Source organism: Esox lucius, chromosome 11 (genome assembly GCF_011004845.1).
Source record: "Esox lucius isolate fEsoLuc1 chromosome 11, fEsoLuc1.pri, whole genome shotgun sequence".
NCBI lineage: Eukaryota > Metazoa > Chordata > Actinopteri > Esociformes > Esocidae > Esox > Esox lucius.
The window spans coordinates 10,054,873-10,066,206 of NC_047579.1; positions in this window are offsets into that span (position 1 = coordinate 10,054,873).

Consider the following 11,334-nt stretch of genomic DNA (forward strand, 5'->3'; position numbering starts at 1 on the left):
ACTATACCACAGGTCCTTAAACTAACCTTTGGGTCAACCAGCTGCCACTAAGGGTGAGAAGGTTACCGATGACCTTGTCTCTCTTGGAGAACATCTGCTAGATTGAATCTGACTAGTTTTTACTAGCAGTTGCAGTTCAAACTCCTAACATGGAAAACACACCCTCCTCCTTCCATGTCTCTTCCTACATAACGTGAATTACTTTGTTCTGTTGTCAGAATCCCAAACTCACAAAAGGAAAACTATTTAGACTATTAACCGGTTTTTTAACCCTGTTTAAAATCCTCCAGGGTCCAAGGGGATTTCGGCCGGATTTCACTACTTGGACATTTTGGGTCCTAGATTCATTTCTGTAAGAGATATAGTATTGTATATCCTTGTATTCACAAGGCCCTCAGCTACAAGAATAACACCCAAAAACAGACTTCTGGGTCACCATTTCGAAAACTAATCTGTTTGCAGGGCAAAAATATATTTTTCAGAAAACATTTCTGCCATTCAGGATACAATTTGATTGAAACCCTTGTTTCAATGGTATCCCTGATAGTTCCATGCCTTTACTGTCATATTACATTGCATTGAGTTGAAACTAATGAATAAAACAAATAGGTCAAAATATAGGTACCCCAAAAAAGTGGTTCTTGTACCTAGAAATAAAACATTATAAAATTATTTAAAAATAAAATAATTTCATTTTTCGTGTAATGATGCCAAATGCACGAGATTGTTAGAGTAGTTCAGACTTTATGAAATCAGAAATTACCAACTTATTCCAAAAACCCATGAACATCCTCATACTATGTTGACAAAATAAAATGTTCATATCAATTTTATAATACAAATGACATAATTGGGTGCCATTTATCAAAAATAGCCATGTACTCACTTATAATCTGGATGCGTCACCTGACTGAGCTGTCTGAGCTGGTTGGTCATTGCACGTGCCTGGTAGAAAGTGTTCCTGGACAGAATAACCTTCCCGCCTCTTGATTACGTTCAAATATGTTTTGGATGAAAACCGAGCTATCTTGCATAAACGGAACGAAAACTACTAATCGCCATTATTGATCAGTGATCCTTGAGATCAGGCAATGTTGTTTATCGTCTCTATGGAAGTGACTTCTATGACGTACCGTCATTCCTAGGTTGCATAGATCATTTTCCCCCTAGAACAAGTATGGTACAAGGGCTATTTGTGATTGGGGCGACAAGTAAACATAGGAAGACTTGGCTAATTCAATGCGTAATGGTGACCGGTTTGGTCCAAATCTACCAGGCGGACTCTATTATCCATATGTATACAAACTCTTGTCCAGTCGCTTCGTTAGGATGCCTAGATATTTTGCAAAACCTGCCTTAAGATCCTGTCGATTTATTTTTCAGGATAATTATGGAAGTGTAGCCTACGCAATGCGCTTCGGTTGGCGACCATTTTGTGGTCTGTTTGGCTGTTTATTCTCATAGGGATTCACGAAGATATAATCCCAAAAAAACTACATCATAACAGCCTTCTGAGAAACTCATTATACTGTATATATGCAACAAATGCAAAACACACATGCATTTTTTAAATTTTTTATTATCCATATTTACAAGAACTGAACCACCATGAGGTTTGGTTTTAAACACAAATAACAATAAAGAAATAGAACTATGAACATGTATTGGGATACTTTTTTTACCCATAAATAAATAGGTGAACAGAAAATGTACAATGTCTTTTGTAGCTGTGCCACAGGTGGAAGCAGTTCCTATCTGCTATAAACTGTTTTGTGATATTTTTTTTTTTTAAACTATTTAAATTTTTTGGGGAATTTCTCATGAATCAGTTGTTACTCAAAAATAAATGAGCAAGCAGAAATTGTCATTTTAGCTTTGCCACAGATGGAAGCAGTTCCTGTCTGCAATCAAACAGAGGGGCACATTGCATTCACTGCATTTCCAGGGAGTGTCTTTCTTCAAACCTTTTTGCTTGCAGAGCTCACACCTGAGGCGTCCAGCTGTGGCCCTCGACCTTTGGTCAGTTGTCTCTCTGGTAGGCACAGGGGTAGGTCCGGTCTGTTTTGGTGTGGCAGCAGCAACCAATGTCACCCCACACAACTCAGCTGCAAGCTGTTCAACGAAAACCTTATGTGTCAGGGGCCGACTCTGTGCACTCTGGCACAGCTCCTGGTGGAGGATGTAGCTGTTGGTAATAGAAATGTCCAGGAAATGGAGGAAGAGGGTCCTGTACCACCTCTTGCATGTGTAGTGTACTGAGTAGTACTGGATGTGTTGGTTAGACAAGTCAACACCTCCCATGTACTTATTGTATTCTATGATGGAATGTGACTTGTCTCCCAGTGTCCTTCCCTGTTCTTCTGCCTTCTCTGTACTGTCTCACCTGACTATGCAGTATGAATGGTGGAGCATGTAGGAGCCAAATTGAGCTTTGAATTAATTTCATGTTTCTTGTGAATAGTAGTGTATGCGTGTGTGTGTTCTGGATGAATGTGTGAGTGTTTATATATATATATATATATATATATATGGCAACAGGTCTGTCTACTGCCACCTAAAGGACAGTTGGGAGGCTGAATGTGGAGCCCAAGGGGAATGGCCTTAAAGTCAGGAAGCCCAGTATCGGAGGGGGCGGAGAGGGCAAACAGTCTTTTGACCGTGTGGTGGTGTGCTCTATGGTGCCATGACGTGACAAGCCGTTTGCTACCATATGAGAAGAGAATACTTTAATTTAATTGTTTATGTTATTTACTTCAAGATTATTTAACATTCTTCATCATTAACAATAAATGGTCATTGGACCGACTGAATCAACTTTCTTTTACCCATCTTTACAACCAACTGCACGCGTCAAGCTATATCCAGCTCAGCCAACATTAGTAGCAATTGGGAATAAAGGTCTGATTGAAAAAGGCTACTACATTTAGTCAAAAGACTCCTCTGGATGGATATACTTGGGTCAAAGGAATATTGGATACTTTGAACAAAGGAATAACAGAAAAGGAAGTGCAAGCGCCATCTTGGATCTTTTGAAGGCCAAAGTGAATACAAGTGAATCCAAAAGAATCGGTATGTGAAACAAAGAACTTTTAAAAGCAATCTTGCTCTGTGTAATTATAACAATTTATTTTGATGAATATTGAGTTATATTTGTGGAAGAAAAAGGTTTGAGTTTGCCACATGGAACAAAGAGCCTCAATCACTATGGATGTTACTGACATGTATGTTGCACCTGTTGAGGAAGAAAAGGAAGAATGGTTCGAAAAGAAGAAGAAAGAAGCAAGAATGGCTAGAAAGAATAAGTGTGCTTTGTTGACTCGTAAAATGAACAAAACACTGAACTTCTGTATGATCCAGTCAATCTGGAGAAAGTAAAGGAGAATGTTCAGAAATACACTGAAATGTTAGAAGACTTGAAAGTCCTGCACAAACAATACCAACAGTTATTGTCAAAGGATGAGCGTGCTGCAGACACAGTACAGTGGTATGAGCCAAAGTTGACAAACATCAATGATTTTAAGAAAAAGGCTGATGAGTGGATTAAATTCTGTCTTGTTCAACCACTGTCAGAAAGAGGAGATGATGATATTAGTCCTAAAGAAAGTGTATCTTTGGTGAGTCAGGATTCAAGTAAAAGTTTGCGTACAAGCTCAGCGTCAGCTCGCCTGGTAGCACAGGCTGAGAAGGCAGCGCTTTTAGCTAAGGCTGCTGCTTTGACAGAAAGACATGCTTTGGAAGAAAAGGAAGAGCGCTTAGGCAAAGAGAGGAAATAAGAAGGCAAAAGGAGAGAATGAACTTCACAGCTGAGTTGTCTGCTGCAAATGCAAAGCTCTCAGTGTTGGATGCTGCTGAAGAACGAGTTTATTCCACCCCAGTTGATGGCATGAACACATACTTTAAAGAGAAGAACTTGGAACTCACCAACATGGAAACTCCGCAAACACGGTCTCCAACAACCAATGTGCATGAACATAGGAGTGTGCGCCCAAAGGAGGGAGTACAGCATCTGCCGTTGTATCAGCTACCCTATCCACAAGAAAGTTGTAATGGTGACCAGAGAGGACACTGGTTATATCAGGAGACCCAGGATGATGTAGGGGTAGCAGAAAGGCAGGCAGAATCTCTACAGTCAGACCGAGATATAGACAGAGATGTTGGGAAATCCCATGAGCAATCCGACAGGGTAGAGCTTAGTACAGAATATGGACAGTTAGCAGTTCAATCACATGCAGATACAGCAGGTCCTACATTATCAAAAAGGGAGCTTGAGCGCAAACCGTTAGAGAGCAATGTAGCTTCCAAAAGTCTCATTGCCGTCTTAAACAGACAAAATTAAATTACATCTATGCTTCTCAAACTGCAGCAATTGTCATTATTGCCACCTGAAGGTGTTATCATATTTGATGGGGACATTTTACAGTTCAGGTCATTTATGACATCTTTTGAACACAACATTGAGATGAAAACAGACAAGATAGGTTGTTTTATCTTGAGCAATTTACTAGAGGGCAAGCTAGAGACCTAGTAAGAAGTTGCCAGCATATGGATGGAGATCAGGATTATCGCAGGGCAAAGCGCTTGTTGCTTGAACATTTTGGAAATGAGTATACAATTTCAACTACCTATATTGAAAAGGTTCTCAATTGGCCAAATATAAAACCTGAAGATCCTAAAGCCTTGAATGAGTATTTCCTGTACCTCAAAGGATGCTGTAATGCCATGGCGAAGATGAACTACATGGAGGAATTGAACGTAGCCTCTACCTTGAAAGCCATTGTTATGAAATTACCCTACAAGCTGCGGGATAGGCGGACTAAAGCTCAAAATAAACTGGACGACAACAACAGCAGGATTACATTTTCAGACCTTGTACAGTTCATTGAGGAACAGGCCAAGATATGTTCCAACCCGATATTCGGAAATATACAAGAACCAGTTCCAAGCAGGAATAACAGTCCCAATGTAAGTAAGACCCTTTTTCGGCCTAAGTCTACCTATGCAACTAATGTAACAACACTGTGTGATGTGAAAATGCCATGCCTCTGCTGTTATGGTGCTCATTGTCTGGAGAACTGCTCTCCCCTCAAGAAGAAAACACACAGGGAAAAGTTAAACTTTTTAAGTAAAAAAGGAATCTGCTCCGGTCCCGTCCCACCGGGAGGAGACCCCGGGGAAGACCTAGGACACGCTGGAGGGACTATGTCTCCCGGCTGGCCTGGGAACGCCTCGGTGTCCCCCCGGAAGAGCTAGAGGAAGTGTCTGGGGAGAGGGAAGTCTGGGCATCCCTGCTTAGACTGCTGCCCCCGCGACCCGGCCCCGGATAAGCGGATGAAGATGGTATGGTATGGAATCTGCTTTGGATGTTTGTGTAAAGGGCACATGAGCAAAGACTGCAAAAACCGTCTCACATGTAACATCTGCAATCAAGCACATCCCAATGTGCTTCACATCAACTTTGAGGTTAAAGGTCACGCTTCAAGGTCAGGTCCTTTCAATGGTAGGCTCTATATATATCCATTGGGTTTTTTGTCTCCGCTTACCTTGCCAGCTAAATTGTTGTTGCAGGAGTTGTGCCGAAAGAACCTTGGATGGGACATGACCATTCCCAACACGTTTTCTGACCAGTGGACCAAATGGACCAGCGGTCTCTCACAACTCACAGACTTTGACGTTCCACGCTGCTTTAAGCCAAATAGTTTTGGTGAGTCAGTACATAACCAGATTCACCACTTCTCTGATGCCAGCGAGCTAGGCTATGGAACAGTCAGCTATCTCAGAATGACAAACGCAGAAGGAAAGGTCTATGTAGCATTCTTGATGGGCAAGGCAAGCCATCCCAAGGCTGGAGTTAGCAGCTGCAGCTTTGTCAGTTAAGGTGGATAAAATGTTAAAGGAAGAACTGCTACCACTTACAGATAGGTCAGTGTTTTGGTCTGACAGCACATCTGTCTTAAAGTACATTTCAAATGACCACACTCGTTTTCACACCTATGTGGCGAATAGAACATCTAGGATTAGAGAGGCCACACAAGTCTTTCAATGGAGATATATTGACACAAAGAGAAATCCTGCTGATGATTGCTCTAGAGGTGTGAGCGTAGAGAGGTTCATGAAGAACACAAGATGGATCTCTGGACCAGAGTTCCTCTGGTCATCAGAAGAGGACTGGCCGAATGAATCTGTGAACAAAGTTGAACTTTGTGAAGGTGAGGAAATCTGCAACAGTGAATGCAATCAAGCAGACAAATGAGGAAAGGCCCACAGACAAGTTGCTCACTCACTTTTCAGACTGGCTGAAGTTAAAAGTAGCAGTTGCATGGATCCTAAAAATAATAAATGCACTAAAACACCTTGTGCAGAAAGGAAATGACTCAAAGAAAGATGGTAAGCAGACTCAAAGGGTAACCAGATCGACAAAAAGGTATGTCAAAGACAACATAAAAGAAATAATCACAGTTGATGATCTTATAATGGCAGAAAAGGCTATTATCTTATATGTACAGAGACAAAGCTTCCCGGAGGAAATTGACATGCTGCAAGAGGGTGCTTCCAATGTGAAAAAGGGCAGTAGCATATACAGATTGGATCCAGTGCTGGACGATGGAATCCTCAGAATGTGTGGTCGTCTCAGAAGAACAGCAATGCCTGAGGAAAGAAAAAACCCTGCCATTTTGGCCAAAAATCACCACGTGTCAACTCTGATTATGCGTTACTTCCATGTTCAAACTGGACATGGGGGAAGGAACCACATGCTATCTCAGGTACGAAAAACATACTGGATAACAAATGGTAAAACTGCTGCAAGAAAGGTTCTCTCTCACTGTGTGACTTGTAGAAGGTACAGAGGTAAAGCAGGCGAACAAAAGATGGCTGACCTGCCAAATGAAAGACTGGTCACAGACTTACCACCATTCTCCAACGTTGGCCTTGACTATTTCGGTCCTTTTGAGGTAAGAAGGGGAAGAAGCACAATGAAGAGAGACGCCGTAATCTTTACCTGCATGACAAGCCGAGCAGTACATCTGGAGGTAGCATGTTCTTTAAATACAGACTCATGCATCAATACAATCAGAAGGTTTCAGTGTCGAAGAGGGCGGGTAAAACACCTAATATCAGATAATGGCACTAACCTTGTAGGTGCAGAAAGAGAACTAAGAGAAGCACTCGGATCTTTAGATCAAAGGAAGATCTACCAGACTCTGATGAAGGAAGGAGTTCAGTGGAGCTTTAACCCCCCTACAGCCTCTCACCATGGTGGGTTCTGGGAACGCCTCATTAGAATGGTAAGGCATGTCTTATGCTCAGTCTTAAAACAACAAGCCTTAGACGATGAAGGGCTACACACTGTTTTCAGTGAGGTTGAGGCAATTCTTAACAGCCGTCCCATTACAAAGGTATCTGATGACACACAAGATCTAGAGGCCCTAACACCGAATCATATTCTGTTGCTCAGAACTAACCCAATTCTGCCCCCTGGAGTTTTTTCAAGGTCGGATCTATACCACAGAAGACGCTGGAGACAGGTCCAGTATATGGCCGAGCTGTTTTGGAAGAGATGGCTTCTAGAATACCTTCCTCTTCTACAAGAACGACAAAAATGGTCAAGGACAAGAAGACATTTTATCCCAGGGGACATCGTCTTGATCACAGACAATGGCCTTCATGTATTGGTTCATCCCTGTTTTAGCCTTTGTGGCAATCATCCATTCGTCAATGGAGAGGTTCTGCTGGGGTTGGTAGAATGACTTGCATGCTATTTTGATGTCATCCATAAGTGGCCTCACACGGAAGAGCGTGTCATATTCAGGGGTCCCCTTCTTACGGTCGTTGACCACATCCTCAGCAGGGTCACTCGTGGAGATTCCAGGAGATGACACGGAAGCTGTCCCTTGGCATCAGTGAGGCTGGAAAAGGGACACTGAACATGTTTTTGTCTCCAATAGTCCGCTACAGCAGGCAACTTGAGGATGGCCATGTAAACAACAAGTCCAATGTACTAAAAAATACAGGGGGGTGAGGGAAGTCCACTTGTACTTTTTCCTGCTTTCAATCAAATCAATCAATCAATTTTATTTATAAAGCCCTTTTTACAACAGCAGTTGTCACAAAGTGCTTTACAGAGACACCCAGCCTTAAACCCCAAGGAACAAACAACAGTAGTGTTGAATTGCAGTGGCTAGGAAAAACTCCCTAAGAAGGCCGAATTTTAGGAAGAAACCTAGATAGGACCCAGGCTCAGAGGGGTGACCAGTCCTCATCTGGCTGTGCCGGGTGAGATATTAAGAGTCCAATTGGAATAATAAATACATTTATCTGGGCTAAATCCAGAGTCTATTTGATTTTAGACCAGGTCAGAAGTATGACCAGGTGGACAAGGACAGGGACAGCAACGGGCCCCCCAAACCAGGTAATCCGCAGGTGTGGACCAGGACCTCATCTCCTCCTAAAATTTAAAACTGGAGGAGACTGAGAAAAGTTAGTAGTACATTCCTCATATCCCCCAGCACAATAATATAGCAGCGTAACACCTTGGAACTGAGACGGGGGGGTCCGGTGACACCGGCCCTAATGCCTAGCCGAACATTAAAAATGCAGTTTGCACTTTCTTAGTTACGTTTTCCTTCTTGTTACTATGGCGTAAATGTCTCTCTCTCTCATCTTCGTCCGCTTATCCGAATGGGTCGCGGGGGCAGCAGCTCCAGCAGGGGACCCCAAACTTTCCCTTCCCGAGCCACATTTGCCAGCTCTGACTGGGGGATCCCGAGGCGTTCCCAGGCCAGTGTCTAAATATAATCTCTCCACCTAGTCCTGGGCCTACCCCGAGGTCTCCTCACAGCAGGACGTACCTGGAACACCTCCCTAGGGAGACGGCCTGGGGTGCTCTGGTACCACGTACACTTATGAGCATCATTATGGTGTTTGTTATTGATAATCCATGACTAGAACAGAACTCTAACAACAAACGACCACTCGAGTTCAGATCAGGGAGGCCGTTCCTCCCTATCACGCCTCACCAGGTGTCTCCATCATTGTGTGCGTTGAAGTCCCCCAGCAGAATTATGGAGTCCCCTACTGGAGCCCCATACAGGACTCCATTCAGGGTCTCCAAGAAGGCCAAGAACTCCGACCTGCTGTTAGGGGCATAAGCACAAACAACAGTCAGAGACCCCCCCCCCACAACCCGTAGGCGTAGGGAGGAGACCCTCTCATCCACTGGGGTAAACTCCAACATAGCGGCACTCAGCCGGGGGCTTGTGAGCATCCCAACCCCCGCCCGGCGCCTCACACCCTGGGCAACTCCAGAGAAGAATGAAGTCCATCCCCTATTCAGGAGTACGGTTCCAGAACCGAGACTGTGAGTGGATGTAAGCTCCACCAGATCTAACTGATAGCCCGGGTACACTTCCTGTGTAAAACATTTGCATATTCCACCGAAACTTGATCTGTTACTTAGATTTTGTTCATTGTTTTTTGTACCTGATTTGGCAATGAGCACGTTTGTTTCCCATGAAAGTAAAACCTTTTGAATTGAATAGAAGAGCAGAGAGGAAGAACAGAGGAAGAGAGAAGGAGAGTTGAAGGAAGAAAGAAAGAAAGAAAGAAAGAAAGGGGAAGAACAGGAGAGGAAGAAAAGAAGAGGAAACAGAGGATAAAAGAAGAGAGGAGAGATGGGTGTTGTGAGAGGGAGAGAAAAGGAGGAGGAGAGAAGGGGGAGGACAGGAAGTGAGAAGGGGGAGAGCAGGGGAGAGGGACAGGGAGAAGAGGGGTGGAAAGGAGGTATGGAGAAGAATAGAAACAGCAGAGATGAAATGAGGAAGAAAGAGGGAGAAAAGGATGGGAGAGGCAGAGAGGATGAGGAGGAAGGAGAAGACAGGAAGAGAGTGGGAGAGGAAGAGTAGAAGACTAGAGGAGGGGAGGAAGAGAGGAGAGGGAGTAAGGTGTAATTTAAGAGAAAATAAAGACAGGATGAGAGGGAGACACCAGAGGAGGATAGGGGAGTTGAAGAGAGGAGGAGAAGTGAAGAGGATGAGAGGGAGGGATGAGAGGAGTAGATGGGGCAGACGAAAAGGGGAGTAGGGAAAGAAGAGGAGAGGAAAAGAAGAGATGAAAAGGAGGGAGAAAGTGACATGGCCAGGAAGAGAGGAGAAATGAGGAGATGGGGAGTGGAAAAAAGGGAAATAGGAGTACAGGGGGAGAGGAAAAGAGGATACGAAGTTAAGAAGGCAGGAAGAGAGGACAGATGAAGATGAAAAGAGGATAGGAAGAAAGGAGCAGAGCAGAAGGAGAAGGAGAGATGAAGACGGAAGAACAAAGAGGGAGAAATGGGAAAGATAAAGAGAGGAGCAGAGGAGGAGAGGAGGAAAGAAGGAGAGGAGAGTAGGAAATGGGGAGAGGAAAAGTGAAGCAGAATGGGAGACAAGGAGTGGGAGCAGAGGGGGAGAGGAGATGAGGAAGTGACAAATATAGGAGGAGGAGTAGAGGGAGAAAGGAGGAGAGGGGGAGAGGAGGAAAGTGGAAGGAAACAAGAAAGACACTAAGGAGAGGGGGTGACAAAGAAAGGAGGAAGAGAGGAGAGGAAGAAAGGAACAGAGGAAGATGAAGATAGAAGAGCAGAGGGGGAGAAGAAAGGAGGAAAGGGGGAGAGCAGGAGAGGAAGACAGGAAGTTAAGAGGGGAGCAAGAGGAGGAAAGGAGAAGAGATTGAGAAAGGAGAGGTGGACATTAGGAGAGAAATGAGAGGATGAGAGGGAGAACAGGAGAGGAGGAGAGGCAGAGGAGCAGAAGAGAAGAGGAAAGAAAGAGTGGAAGAGAAAGAGAGGAAGAGAGGAGAAAGGGCAAGGAAAAGAGGAGCAGAAGTGGAAAGGAGTGGGAGACAGAGATAGGAGAAGAACTGAGGGGGAGATGAAGAGATGGAATAGAAGATGAGAGGATGATGGAGAGAGGAGAGGAAGAGAGACTGAGGAGGTGAATAGAAGAAGAAAGAGGGAGAGGAGCAGTGGAATAGAGGAGGAGAGGATAACAGAGAGGAGAGGTGGACATTAGGAGAGGAAGTGAGGATGAGGAGGAGAAAGGGAGAGGAAGAAAAAGGAGAGGAGCAGAAGGAGAGACGTCGAGAGGGATAGGAGAGAAGAGGAGGAGAGGAAAAGAGAAGACAAGGAGGAGACAGGAAGAGAGGAACACAGGGAGAGACGAAAATAGAAGAAGCAAGGAGGGAGAGCAAGGGAGAAAGACGGGGGGATGAAGAGAGGAGGAGAGGAGATGGGCAAGGGAGTGGGAGAGTAAGAGGAGGATAGGAGAGACAGAGAGGATGAGGAGGAAAGAGGAGACAGGAGAC